Source organism: Eumetopias jubatus, unplaced genomic scaffold, assembly GCF_037043125.1.
Source record: "Eumetopias jubatus isolate StellerSeaLion01/CBP00866 unplaced genomic scaffold, mEumJub1_p1.0 scaffold_17, whole genome shotgun sequence".
NCBI lineage: Eukaryota > Metazoa > Chordata > Mammalia > Carnivora > Otariidae > Eumetopias > Eumetopias jubatus.
This window is the reverse complement of record NW_028274823.1, coordinates 42,554,760-42,569,205: the sequence shown is the minus strand read 5'-3', so window position 1 is coordinate 42,569,205 and position 14,446 is coordinate 42,554,760.

Below are 14,446 nucleotides of genomic sequence, written 5' to 3'. Positions count from 1 at the left end.
TATTTCACACTGGTAAATCTATTTTTCTCTTTGACCAGGAGAGAGGATGGTGTAGGAGGAGTCACATGAGTCCATGAATTTAAATTCTTCCCTCCCCCAAACCTATTGGCATGACCTACAAAATACATAATGAGGAGTGTTTTTTGTTTTCATCTGTTTCTATTAAACAGAGAAGGATGCCATCAGTGTCCAGACACTTTGGGAGATTTCTATTAGATATGGCACAGGTAGGATTAGGCCAAGGGAGTTACCTACTAGTCTGCAACTGAACACAGCAAAGGAGGAACCCTCTGAGGGAGTAAGTGAATGCCATTCTCCTACAAATCCAGAGAACTTGCAAGCCCAGAGCAGTAGGGGCCAGGAAAAAAAAAATTGACTGTGATAGTTGATCAGTTACAAACCCAAGGATTAATGGAATTCAACCAATGCCCCAAATACATGCCAGCCAACTTTTATGTCCATCCTCACCATTCACTGGGTAAAACAGCATGCTAATCAAAGCAAAGATATTGTGGCAAATGATGCTATGAAGGAATTTGGTCCAAGTAACATGAAACTCACCTAACACGGACTCTTGCAACAAATATGAAAGAGGAAGCTTGCTACTTGGCCTACTCATAAATTTCACTGGCCCCGGAGCTCTTTCTTCATTTTACATAGACAGCTGGACCTCTGGTTGAACCACTGCTCCCACACAGACAATAAATGCCCTCAGTAAAGGATGGACCTTCCCTGCCATGCAGCGGTCTCACCAATAGCCCCTCTCTACTACTCAAGAGCCCTGTGGACCATTTATCTGGCCAATAGGGTATGACCAAGATAACTGAACAGAGCCTTACACAGTTTCTGACAGAACCATTCTCAGATTCCAACACAGCAAACATAAACTTCCCCTTGGAAATATGAATAAATTGGAAAAACAATCACTAGATATATAAAGATAGCCAGTTCTTCACAAAAGGAGACAATATTTAAAAATCACAGCAAATGTTTTCCTTTCTATAAGAGGGAAGAATACTTTGAAACTCCTATTTTTATTTAAAATGAAATCTGAAAGAACATTATTTAAAAGAATAACATACATCTATGGTTACTGACATATTATTAAATTATAAAGGAGGTAACAAAAGCATTATAGTGAGATCTTTCATCATGTATGTACATATATATATATATATGTATACACACACATATATACAAATACATCATATATAAACATGTAATAATAATAAACCTGGCAAGTATTCACCAAAATGTTAGCAGGGGCTATTTTATTATCAAAATTTTTATAGTGAACATATACTATTTTATAGCTGAAAAGCATTTTTTTATTTTTAAAAGGGAGATAAATGTGTGAAAATTAAACAATTAAAAATATAAAAGCTTGCTTTCAAATAAAAACCACAATTACTCATTTAAAACCCCTAAAGTGAGAAGTGAATGGGGAAAAAAAAGTCAGTGATTTAGAAAACCAGCTTGAGGAATTTTCCCAGAACTCAGGAAAAAAGATGAAAAACATGATGATCATATTAAAATGTTAAAGGGTACAGAGTATGTAAAGAAAATACATAGAAGGAATTTCAGAAGCAAACTATGGAATACACAGCAGGAAAGGAATAACTCAAGTGATCACAGGAGAAATGTTCCCCTGAGAGAAGAGACAATTGTAGAATTTAGTGCAAACATTCACAGGTCCAGGCAATGTATGTACTCTGTATGTATGTACTCTGTATGTACTCTGCATACATCACCTCATCTGAACTTCAAAACAATCCTTTGACTGAAGCACTTTATTCATTCTTTTCAGATGAGAAACCCTTACTCAAAGTGGCTAAGTAATTTGTTCCGTATTATGTAGCAATTCTTCTAGACGCCACAGTCCACAAATAAGTCCATGATCTGCTGCCCCTCAAGGAAGACCAAGTTTGCAGATGGAAAGACCACATCAAAAGCCAGACAAAATTATTGAAGACAGCTACTAAGACCTCAAGACTAGCAGAGCATAAGGTCACAGACACAGGAAGCAAAACTTTGCTACTGGATCACTAGAGGTCTCAGTGAGTTGTACCACTCCCATTTCCAGTCCTCAATTCCTGAACCCTGGCTATGGCAGAAATAGCAACGTACACTGGATGCTAATTTGGAGCATATACAACCTCCGAGAGAACACTGCCCCAGCCCTTTGAGGTACTGCCACCTAGCTGGCACTGTAAAAAGCCACTTCACTGCTCTATCAAGCCAGCTGCTTCAGAAGGATGAGGAATATGTTAAGACCAGTGAACTCATTGAGCATGAGCCCACTGCCACAAACCACTTGCCTTAAGGTGAGCTCCTTGGACAGAAGCAATGCTGTGTGGACTACCATGATGTCAGAGAAGGCATTCTATGGGTCCATGAATGGCAGATTTGGTAGAAGTACTGCATGCAGGGAAGGCAAATCCATATAGTGTCTATTCTGTAGGAGAAGCGCTGAAAAAAAACTGTTTCTTCTATGATAGAAGTAGTTCAATATAATCAACCTGTCATCAGGTATTGGCTGAACACCCTGGGAAGCAGTGCCATGTTGGGGCTGGCTTCAGTGTTGAGATCTGCAGTAGGCACGCTGAACACTCAGCAGTGACCATAACAAGGTCAGCCTTGGTGACTAAAAGTTCATGTTGCTGAGCTTATTTATTCATAACTTTTAATCCCACCAGCATGTCCATTTTGTTCATGAATCCACTGGGTAATGACAGGATTGGCTGGGAAAGAGACTGACTGGTATGCACAGAATGGGTCATTCTATCCACCTGATTATTAAAATTCTCTCCTTAAGTCATCTTTCAGTGAACATTCCCATATGACACAAATACATTTGTGTTTTTTGCCCATTCAGAGAGGTCTACCCACACACCTCTTCCTCAGACCTCCTTGTAACCGACTTTCCAATCATGTTCCTTCCAAGTCCCTGACCATCCAGTGAAGCCATTGGCCACAGCCCCTGAACTGGTACAGATTTATACCTCTGGCCATTGTTCCTTCTAAGCAAAATGGACAACCAAGTATACTGCTAGAAGTTCTACCAACTGGGAAGATTTCCCTTATTCACTGTCCTTCAAGGATGTCCCCTCCAAAAAGGCTGTAATGTTGCTGCGGTCTACTTCCAGGTTGTGCTTCCATATGGTGCAGAAGCATCTGTAAACCACATCCTAATTTTCTCTTCCTTGGTCAACTAATTATAGGGAACTGCTTATGAGGCCACAGATGCAGGCTGGAAGAGAATAGGTAATGTAGCAGGAAAGGGGACCTCGGACATTTTGCTTTCTTCATCTAACTTACTCATACCTTCAAGGCCTGCTCAAACCCAACCTTGTATATACCACTTCCATTTGATGATGGAATGCTGCCGTGCACACTCTACTTTCCAGTTTGATGGCCTATGGTTAAGTGTCCAGTCTCTACTAATACCCCATAGCAGGGCAAAAATTGTTCCTTAAAACAAGAGTAGTTATACACAGAGATTGGCAGGGCTTTGTTCTAAAAGCCCATGGCATGAGCTGAGATTCACTTGTAGGGGCCTGTCAGAAGCTCCAAACAGTATCCCTGGCTGCCACTGACACTGCAACTACCAGACAATATGGCCCAAGTGGCAGAGCAACTTGCACAGCCTGGACTTGTTGTAGAGCTTTCTCTTATTCTGGGCATCACTCAAAATGAGTCTTAGTAAAATGAGCCAGGGTAGCACACCAAAATGAGGAATATGTTGTCTCCGAAGTCCAAAGAAGTGACTGGGGGCATTGTACCTCTTTGGGCTATAGGAGGAACCAGATGCAACATCTTATCCTTCTCCTTAGGAGGGATTATTTTAGCATTCCCCACACCACTGGACTTCTAGAAATTTCAATGAGGTAGAATTTTTGTTGGACTCATTTTCCCTACTGTGACTCACAAATGTCTTATGGCTAAGTCTGTAGTAGTTAATTGCTACTTCTTATTCCCTAAATTCAATCAGCATAATATCATCACTATAATGGACCAGTGTGATGTCTTAAGTAAGGGAAATGTAATCAAGATCCCTGGGAATTATGACATAAAGGGCAGGAAACTGGATCTATTCCTGAGATAGGGCAGTGGAGGTGTACTGCTGGCCTTGCCAGCTGAAAGCAAACTGCTTCTGGTGGTCTTTACCAAGAGGTATGGAGAAAAAGCACTTGCCAGATCAATAGGTATACACTAGCTACTAGGGGATGTGTTAATTTTCTAAAGCAACGAAATCATATCTGGTACAACAGTTGCAGTTGGAGTCATCACCTGCTTATGTTTATAATAATCTACTGTCATCCTGAAATCATCCTTTTCTTTCCCTATTTCGCCCAGCACAATTAGAAGCAACCAGCCAATCTCATTACACTTGTTAGTTTGACAAAAACATTCTAAGGTATGGAATACACAGTCATCCAGACCTTGCTTCTTATAAGTATTTGAGAAGGAATACCCAGTGATGAGATTCTGTGTATCTCTCCTGCCATTATTGCACCATGGATTATCACTGCTCTCTTTATTACTTGAAATAGAGTCACTAATGCCTTTAAATTTTATCAAAGTACAAAACCAATTCATAAAACTCATTCTTAAGATTCTGTTCCTCTAGAATCACTCTTGGTATCAAAATTTGTATTAGTCAGTGTTCTCAGAGAAACAGAATCTATAGGCTATGTACGTACACACACACACACACACACACACACACACACACACAGTGAGTGAGATTTATTTTAAGGAATTGGCTCACATGACTGTGAGGACTCGCCAGTCTGAAATTTTCAGGGCAGGCTGTCAGGCTGGAGATCCAGAAAAGACTGCTGCAGTCTTAAATCCAAAGGCAATCTGAGAGCAAAATGGCTTCTTTCTTGGGGTACCTTAATCTTTTTCTCTTAAGGCCTTCAACTGATTGGATGAAGCTCATCCATATTATAGAGGGTAATCTGAATTACTCAAAGTCCACTGATTTAGATGCTAATTACATCTACAAATACCTTTACAACAACATCTAGACCAGTGTTTGACCAAGTAACTGGGTAGTATGGCCTAGCCAAGTTGACACATAGGACTAAGCATCACACAAGCTAAAAATTTTAGTGGATGATTTGAAGGAGGAAGGGCTTTCTTGAAACATAAATTAGTTCCCTAGAAGACCAAGTGAAAGAAAGTTAACAATAAAAACGGGGGTGGGGGGAAGCATGTGCAAAACTACCAAGAGGCAAAAGTAATGAAATAAATAGGGAAAAGATGAAAGCCCTAGAAGATAGATCCAAGAGACCTGCCCTAAAAATCATAGGAGCTCCAGAAGAAGAAAAACAGAGTAGAGAGAGGAAGAGCAATTACTAAATAACTGAAGAAGCTTTCCTATAGCTAAAGGAAGACTGAGTCTGCAGATTAAAAGGTTCTATGGATTCTAGGTAAGACCAATGAAATGAAACATACATGGTAATGTTCCCAAACTTCAAGAAAAAATTAAAATGTTACAAGGTTTCACAATGAAAGAATATGTTTTTTATAGAATAAGGTCACATTACCATTGTATTTATCACCTAAAACACTGGAAGCTGGGGGACAATGAAGTAACATGCAGAAAAACTTAAGACAAAAGGACTGGAATCCCACAATTCTAAAATCAACAAAGATATTCATTTATTGGGAGCGGGGAGGGAGAGCGAGCTGCAGATAGAGTCTGAGGCAACTATATCAACTACATAGCCTAACTCTAACCAAACAACTAATGAATCAGAACAGAGACCTCAAATTAAGGGAAGATGGAAAGAAAGGGAAATAGTAGAGAGCAACAAGCTTTGCAAAATACAGTTTTATATCTATATAAAGAATGACTGAGAATCTATCATTAAGTGCTAAAAATGGTTCTTGAAATAGAAAATAACATACAGCACAAGAAAATCTTTTAATAGTCTAGAAAAAGAACACAGAGAAGCACTATTGCATAGTGGTTAAACCTAGGCTTGAATCCTAGACCTGCCTCCTATTTGCAGTGTTGACAGGGGGGAAGGTAATTAATTTATTTTACACTTTTTTGTAAAGCAAAGATATTAAGAGTACCAACATCATAGGTTTGTGGTGAGGATTAAATGAGTCACTACCTATGAAGGACTTAGATCAGCACTGAGTACATACAGACATATCACTACTACTACTACTACTATTGGTGGCAGTGGTGGTGGGAATAATAGAAACAAATATACCGGTGTGCCTGGTGGCTCAGTCGGTTGGATGTCTGACTTGATTTCGGCTCAGGTCATGATCTTGGGGTCGTGGGATTGAGCCCCACTTGGGCTCTGCGTTCTGTGGGGAGTCTGCTGGAGGCTCTCTCTCTTCCTCTACCTCTGGCCCTCCCCCGCTCTCTCTCTCTCAAATAAATAAATCTAAAAAAAAAAAAAAAAGAAACAAACATATAGTGACCTCACCTAATGTATGCGTATGGATGCTTGTTACATCTCTCCCTTAGAGAGCTGTGTTTTTCCAGCTATCTATTATAATGGTAAACTATACAAAATATTAAAAGTGTGATATATCTTTTATACTCACTCATAAACCATTGTTAAAAGTGTATTGTGGTAGGGGCGCCTGGGTGGCTCAGTCGTTAAGCGTCTGCCTTCGGCTCAGGTCATGATCCCAGGGTCCTGGGATCGAGCCCCGCATCGGGCTCCCTGCTTGACGGGAAGCCTGCTTCTCCCTCTCTACTCTCCCTGCTTGTGTTCCCTCTCTCACTGTCTCTCTCTCTGTCAAATAAATAAATAAAATCTTTAAAAAAAAAAAAAGTGTATTGTGGTATAACTGTTATACATGCACACCCATGAAACCAATACTACAAGAGAAATAATTGAACCTCTCCATCACTGCTAAAATTTTCTCATGCTCTTTGGTAATCTATCCTGCTTGCTCCACTCCTGCCCTCAAGGTAACCACTGATAAACTTTATGAATTACTTTGAATTTTCTAGAATTTTATGTAAATGGAGTAATACAGTGTATTAGTCTGCTCAGGTTGCCCTAACAAAATAGCACAGACTGGATAGCTTCAACAAAAGACATTGATTTTCATAGTTCTGGAGGCCAGAGGCTAGAAGTCCAAGATCCAGGCATGAGCAGGGTTGGTTTCTTATAAGGCCTCCCCTTGGCTTGAACAGGCCTGCCTTTTGTCATGTTCTCATGTGGCCCCACATTCCTCTGTGTCCATACATCCCTGGTGTCTTCTGAGTGTCCTAACTCCTCTTCTTACAAAAAACCAGTCAGACTGGATTAGGGAACATCTGAACGGTCTTATTTTTTTTTTTAATCTTTTTTTTTCAAGATTTTATTTATTTTTTGACAGAGAGAGAGATGCAAGAGAGGGAGAGAGAGGGAACACAAACAGTAGGAGTGGGAGAGGGAGAAGCAGGCTTCCTGTGGAGCAGGGAGCCCTATATGGGGCTCGATCCCAGGACCCTGGGATCATGACCTGAGCTGAAGGCAGGTGTTTAACGACTGAGACACCCAGGCGCCCTCCTCGTTTTGTTTTAATTACCTCCTTAAAGGCCCTATCTCCAAGAACAGTCACATTCTGAGGTACTGGGTGTTAAGACTTTAACATAGGAATTTTGAGGGAACACAATTCAGTAGATAATGGACAGTATATATTCTTTCAATTGCTTTTTTTCATTCCACATAATTATTTTGAGATTCATCCATGTTGCTGCCTATATCATTAGTTTACTATGATATGGGCATATCAAATTTGTTTATCCACTCTCCTGTTGATGGATATTGGGTTATTTTCAGGTTTTTGCTTTTGCAAAGAAAATTGATATGAACATTCATATACATGTCTATATGCAGATACCTGCTTCCATTTCTCTTAGGTAAATACACAGGAGTAGAAATGCTGACTCATGTTGTAGATATATGCTTAATATTGTAAGAAACTGTTAAACTCTCTTTCATCGTAGCAGGTGTGAAGTGTATCTTATGATAGTTTTGGTCTTCCTAATGATTAATGATGTTGAACATCTTTTCACATATTTGTCACCCATATATCTTCTTTGAAGTGGCCATTCAAGTCTTTTGCTCACTTATTTTTGGGTTATTTGTCCTCTTATTGAGCTGTAGAAATTCTTTATATATTCTAAATGCAAGTCCTTTGTCAGATAAGTGTTTTGAATGTATTTTTCTCCCAGACTGTTGCTTGCCTTTTCATTTTCCTAACAGTGTACTTTGAAGGGCAATATATATATTTTTTAAATCAAAGAAGCCTAATTTGTTTTTTTCTTTTATAGTTTGGGGTTTTTTGTGTCCTATTAAGAAAAACTCTTCCAAACTCAAGGACACTAAATTTTTCTCAAGTATTCTTCAGAAGTTTTATGGTTTTAACTCAAATTAGGCCTATGATCGATTTTGAGTTAATTTTTATATAAGGTGTGAGGTAAGGGTATGGTTCATTTTTTAATATAGGACTATGCAGTTGTCCAGAACCATTTGTTGAAATTCTCCTTTCCTCATCGCCTACATCCTTAAATTCAGACATTATCATCTACGCTGCCTTCCTTGAATGACTGTAGACAGCACCCAATGAGATATGTGTAAGCATGCTCTGTGAAGTGGAAAACTACTAGAAATCTAAGTCACTAACATTATTAGTTAGTTCTGAGTAGATCCTAACCCAAGGACAAGTAACAGAAAAAGCATTAGGCCAGAAGTCAGAGAACATGACCTGTGGTACGTCCCCACTCCTTTATTAGCCTTCAAAACACCTTTTAACCCCAGAGCTTATTCCCTCTTCTGTGAAGTAGGAATTATGGTATCCAATGGTCTACTTCAGAGATATTTTATGAAGATTATATAAGATTATGCATTTTAAAATGCTTTGCAAATTGTAAAGTGTTATAGAAATCCAAGATGTTGTCTTTGTATCTAAAAATCCCTGGACTACATAATGAGGTCCATTCCTGCCTTGCATAATAATATAGGGCCATAAATATGACCGTGCAAGTTGAAGCTGTACAAAAGATCTTAATAATCAATAGGACAAATTATGATTGTTCCATAATCTTTTCCAGGACAGCTATTTATTCTATAACTATTCACATTCTATTAGATTCTCACTCCTAGTATTACTACTTTTCCTTTCTTCGCTTCAATTTCATCTTTGTTGACCAATCAACTTTTGATAATCCATTTTTATAAAATGTAATGTGGGCTTATCACTGAAAAATAAGGAGGCAACACAACTACATGCTTTGCTATCTGTGCGTGAGCTGAATAACAGACACAGAGTGACCAACTGTAGACATATTTTAAAAGGAGTAAAAAAAAAAAGAAAAAAAGAAGTGCCATGATTAGTCAGTGATCATGATGAGCACCTGTTATTTACATAGTAATCTGCAGACTGAAGAGATAGATGTGACGTTTGTACTTTACGCAATTACTCTCAGTTAATATCTTGTGATTACTGAAATTTTAATTGTGTTGTTGAGGGACTGGTGTTCTTTAAACCACACTAATGGAAATTTTTGCATACCGGAGCATGGAAAGTGAGGACCGCATTTACTTGCAATGTCCTAAGATGTGTGAATCCTCCAGTTAGTCTTCTCAGCATTTAAAAAGAGGGAAAAATTAATTATTTCTCTGGCTTTCTTGATGTGATTCATTAGGAAACTTCTCTATTAATTCAAGAAATGTGTGGTAAAGAAATCAAAGAAACTTTCTATGATTGTTTCTATGATTAAGTAGGCTTACTGAGATTAAATTACACTGTAGTATAAGGTAGATGAATCAGTGGACTTTAAAACAGAACTTGGCTTAATAACTGTTGATCTTAACAGAAAAGCAAAAAGTTTTACATGATTTTCCCTAGTTTTAATCATTGAACTTTATTGTTCATATCTTTGCATCTCTTTTCTGTTTAGTTATCATTCTCCTTGTACCCAGAGTAAAGAGTTCAAGCCAGATCAAATGTTAAATGTACCCCATATCCTAAAACAAGCTTCTTACAATCCCCAGAGCCTCATTTTTTAAATGATTTTTATTTTATTTTTAGAGAGAGAGAGAGAGCACGAGCAGAAAGGGCAGAGGGAGAAGGAGATAAAATTTCAAGCAGACTCCACACTGAGCGTAGAGCCCGATGTGGGGTTCTATCTCACAACAGTGAGATCAGGACCTGAGCTGAAACCAAGAATCGGACTCTTAACTGACTGTGCCACCCAGGTGCACCCCCGGAGCCTCATTTTAAAGGCTTGTTTGTATTCAGTTTCTTGAGGGCTAATTGCACATGCAGGGATGGGAATTATATAATTGGGAACTTTGACTCTCAGAGTAGAACCAAATTGTTGGCATTATCTCTTAAAATGTCTAATAGTGGTTCATTACCATGATTTCAGAAATATTCATCAATGTATTTTGGTACATTCTCCCCACAGAAGGTAGTAGAATAAATTATTTTAATTATCTGGGAAGGTACTCATTACTTTTATAATCATAAAGTTGTCTTAGATTTGAATGAACCAACTAAACATAAAGGTATTGATCCAATTATGGCAGTCACTGTCTTACCCTAATTTCTATCATAACCACCTCAAGTCTAGTGGGAGAAAGAGGAACATAAATAGATAATTAAAATATAATTTGTTAAGTTGGGAAGAGCAATCACAAGACAGTATGAGGCTATTGGAGAAACAGTCAAACCTAGCTTTGAGGAAAACAAGACAGGTCTGGCTGAGCTAGCTCTGAAAGACAACAAGAATTACCTCAGCAAAAAAGGGAGGATGTATGGTTCTTGCAAGAACTGCAGGTTCAAAGGCTTGGAGACAGGAGAAAGAGAATGAATTCCAGAAACCAAAAGAAGTCTGTGAAAGAGCTGAGATAAGAAATGTGAAATTTATGCCATGATGCTAAAGAGCTTTACCATGATAATTACAGAGAGCCAAAGAAGAGTTTTGAAGGGATTTGTGTTTTAGGAAAATCATTTCAGTAGCCACTGTGAGTAGATGGGCATGGAGGCAGTGAAGACAGACCAGCTGAGAGATGAAACAGGCAGATTCAATCTAAGTTAGCAGCAGTGGGAACTGAGAGATGGGGGAGGATTCTGGAGGTATTAAGGAAGTAAAATCAAAAGGACTTTATGACCACTTTTAAATATCACTGGTGACTCCAAGTTTTCTGGCTTGGACAATGGGGTGGTTACATTAAATAAGACAGAGAATAAAGGAGGAGAGGTCAAGAGGGAGGAGGAAAAATGGTAAAGTAACTTGGAAAATTTTTTACTTTGAAAGGAATGTGAGGCATAAAATGAGATTTCCTAAGATTAAAAATGTGTTGTATTTTGTTTCTGCTCTTCGGATGGCCTGGGATAGAGAAATCCTGTAAGTAAGTGGCTGGGGAGGAGAGGGGCACTAGCCTCACCCAGCGCGGGGAAGCAACGTGGAGGGCCCTTAGAGACAAAGAGCAGCCTCCTGTTGGGAGGGTAGATTGGCAGTTTTATTGTCCAGGAGAAAGGATATAAATAGCCCCATTGCATTTGTATGTCTAAACAAAACAGCCAAGGAAGGTGATCAGGGGTTGGGTTACCAAAAGTGACAATGTCTTAGGCTACTAGACTTCATATTTTAGATGGCTCATGCTCTGAGAAGTAGCATGTGCATAGGACAAGGTTGAGGGACTTCTATAAATAACCCTATGATAGTTGCTGGAATGTAAGACTTGAAATTCACCATGCTTTCCAGCATATTCAAGAATATGCCCAGGCTACCCACTGCTAGCTATCAGAGCTCTTCATCATGATCACAGGTCAAAATGCCTAGTACTGAAAGCCATACAACCCATTTTTTATCTTTTCCCAAATGCAAACAGGAAAATAATCAAAACCATTTTTAGCTTACATGGAAGGATATCCCGATATCTGTTTTTTTCTCTGTTGCGTAGTTCATTCCCAGAGTTGAATGCATCAGGTATGTTCTTATAATCTAAAGTCTTTAAAAGGTAAGAAATATAGGTCATGTATTTACTATAATAAAAAGATAAAGAAAAAAATCTGCTCTTGCTTAGTGTTCATGATCCTTAAACCTCTATATGGCATGCCTAGTGTTAAATGTGTTGTATGATAACTGAAGTCAGAATCCCATTAAAAAGCACTATATACTGAGGGTTTCAGAGGGGAGGGGGGTAAGGGATGGATTAGACCAGTGATGGGTATGAAGGAGGGCACGTACTGCATGGAGCACTGGGTGTTATATGAAAACAATGAATCGTGGATCACCACATCCACGTGGATCAAAATCCAAAATCGTGGATCAAAAACTAATGATGTATTGTATGGTGACTAACATAACATAATAAAATAAAATTTAAAAAAAAGAAAAAAATAATAAAATATCTCAAATTTGAGATGTTAATCAACAAGTTGCTTGATAAGAAAATACTAATCTCGGGATGCCTGGGTGGCTCAGTCGGTTAAGCGTCTGCCTTCAGCTCAGGTCATGATGCCAGGGTCCTGGGACCAGGTCCCACATCAGGCTCCTGCATCAGGCTCCTTGCTCAGCAGGGAGCCTGCTTCTCCCTCTGCCTGCTGCTCCCCCCCCCCCGGCTTGTGCTCTTTCTCTCTCTGTATCTCTCTCTCTGACAAATAAATAAATAAAATCTTTAAAAAAAAAAAGAAAATACTAATCTCTTTGGACATACTTTTTCCCTTGAACTTCAGTATTTTTTTTCATTAAAAAAAATAAAGAACATTTACTTCTTAGGACCTACTCATTAATCTATCATTTTATAAACAAAAATAATAAAATAACAGCAAGAAAAATATATAAATATATAAACCAAAAAGAAAAAATGTCTCACAATTTACTCCTTGCCCCATGAATGAATTATAGCCAGGATACCAATTAAGGAATTCTTCCTTTCAAAAAAATTTCATTACCAAGTGTGAATTCAGTAAACATGACTGAATATTTAATACATACTCAGTACTTTTCTAGACATTGGAATAAAAAGATGAATCTGAAAATGGCCCTCTCCTTGAGGAGCTATCAGAGCAGTCCGAGGGGTAATCAATGTCACAGAGATGCTAGTACAATGGTAGTGCTGATGACTGCCATCAGAAGTTAGTCACATGAAAGTGTGTGTGTGTGTGTGGAAGGAAAGGAGAGCTGAGGTGAGCAGGTTATCACTCCAGGTGGAAAGGACAGGAATAAAGGCATGGGGGCATACAGCTCCTCTTGGGGAAACAGTGAATAGTATGGTCACAAGAGCAGAGAGAACGTGATCTAGCCCAGAGGGAAACTAAAACTACTTAGGAAGGCCTTGTTTCATATACAAAAGAAGTGGAGATGTATCCAGCCCTAGTCTATTAGAATATTTGTGGATAAAGCCCGAGAATCTGTACTTTTCAAAAGCTCTTCAGTAACTCTTGGGTAGCCAACTTGGCACCACCAGTCTTTAAATAAGTGTCAGCAACTACTGGCATGGCAAATGAGAAGCTAGTGAAGGTTTTAAGCAGTAGAGTAATATGATCAGATTTTTACCTTTCTTATCTTTATGCAAGCCAATTATAAAATTAATTTGGAAAAATATCTGTAGGAAAAACTAGAACAATTTTGTAAAAGAAGAGAACTGAGGGAAGACTAGTATTAACAAACAGTAAAAGATAACATAAAGCTATGCTAATTAAGAGAGCTTGGTACTAGTACATGAATAAACAAATCAATGGAAAAAGTCCAAGAATAAATTAAAATTTATGTAGAACTTCAGTATATAATAAGAGTGGCCTTTTACATCACTGAAGAACAATTTCAAGAAGATCTGGGGACAGCAGGGCAGCTATATAATGCTGAGCCCTACCAGATACCTTAAATTCTAGCTGGATCACAGACTTACACATTTTAAAAAATCACAGAAATATTAGAAAAAGACATGAAGTAATTATTATGATCCTAGAGTGAAAAGGGCACCTACGGGATACAGAAAACCCTGAAGTCCCAATAGACTGTCATATCTGACCACTAAAAATTAGCTATTTCTTCTTGCTAAATGTGTATATGTGCGCATGCACACTTCTGTGTAGCACAAACAAGGGGGAAAATTTACCATATATAGCACATACAAAAGAGACAATTTCTTCATTATATAAAATTATTAATCAATAAGAAAAAGAATAAACAGAAAATTGGGCAAAGAATCAGAACAGTTCACCAAAAATAAATATAAAAGGCTTAAAAACATATGGAAAGCTATTCCTTTGTTCTCAAATAAGTGTCAATATAAATCAACAAGGAATCATTTGTCATATAAGAGGTAAGCAAAGATCCAAAAATTTGACAGTACAAAATACTGGTTGTGTTTCCAGTAACTTGTTATAAGAATACTCATACACACGCACAGCCATATGAAGAGGGGTAATTACTGTTAATAAATAACAAACACTAGAAAAA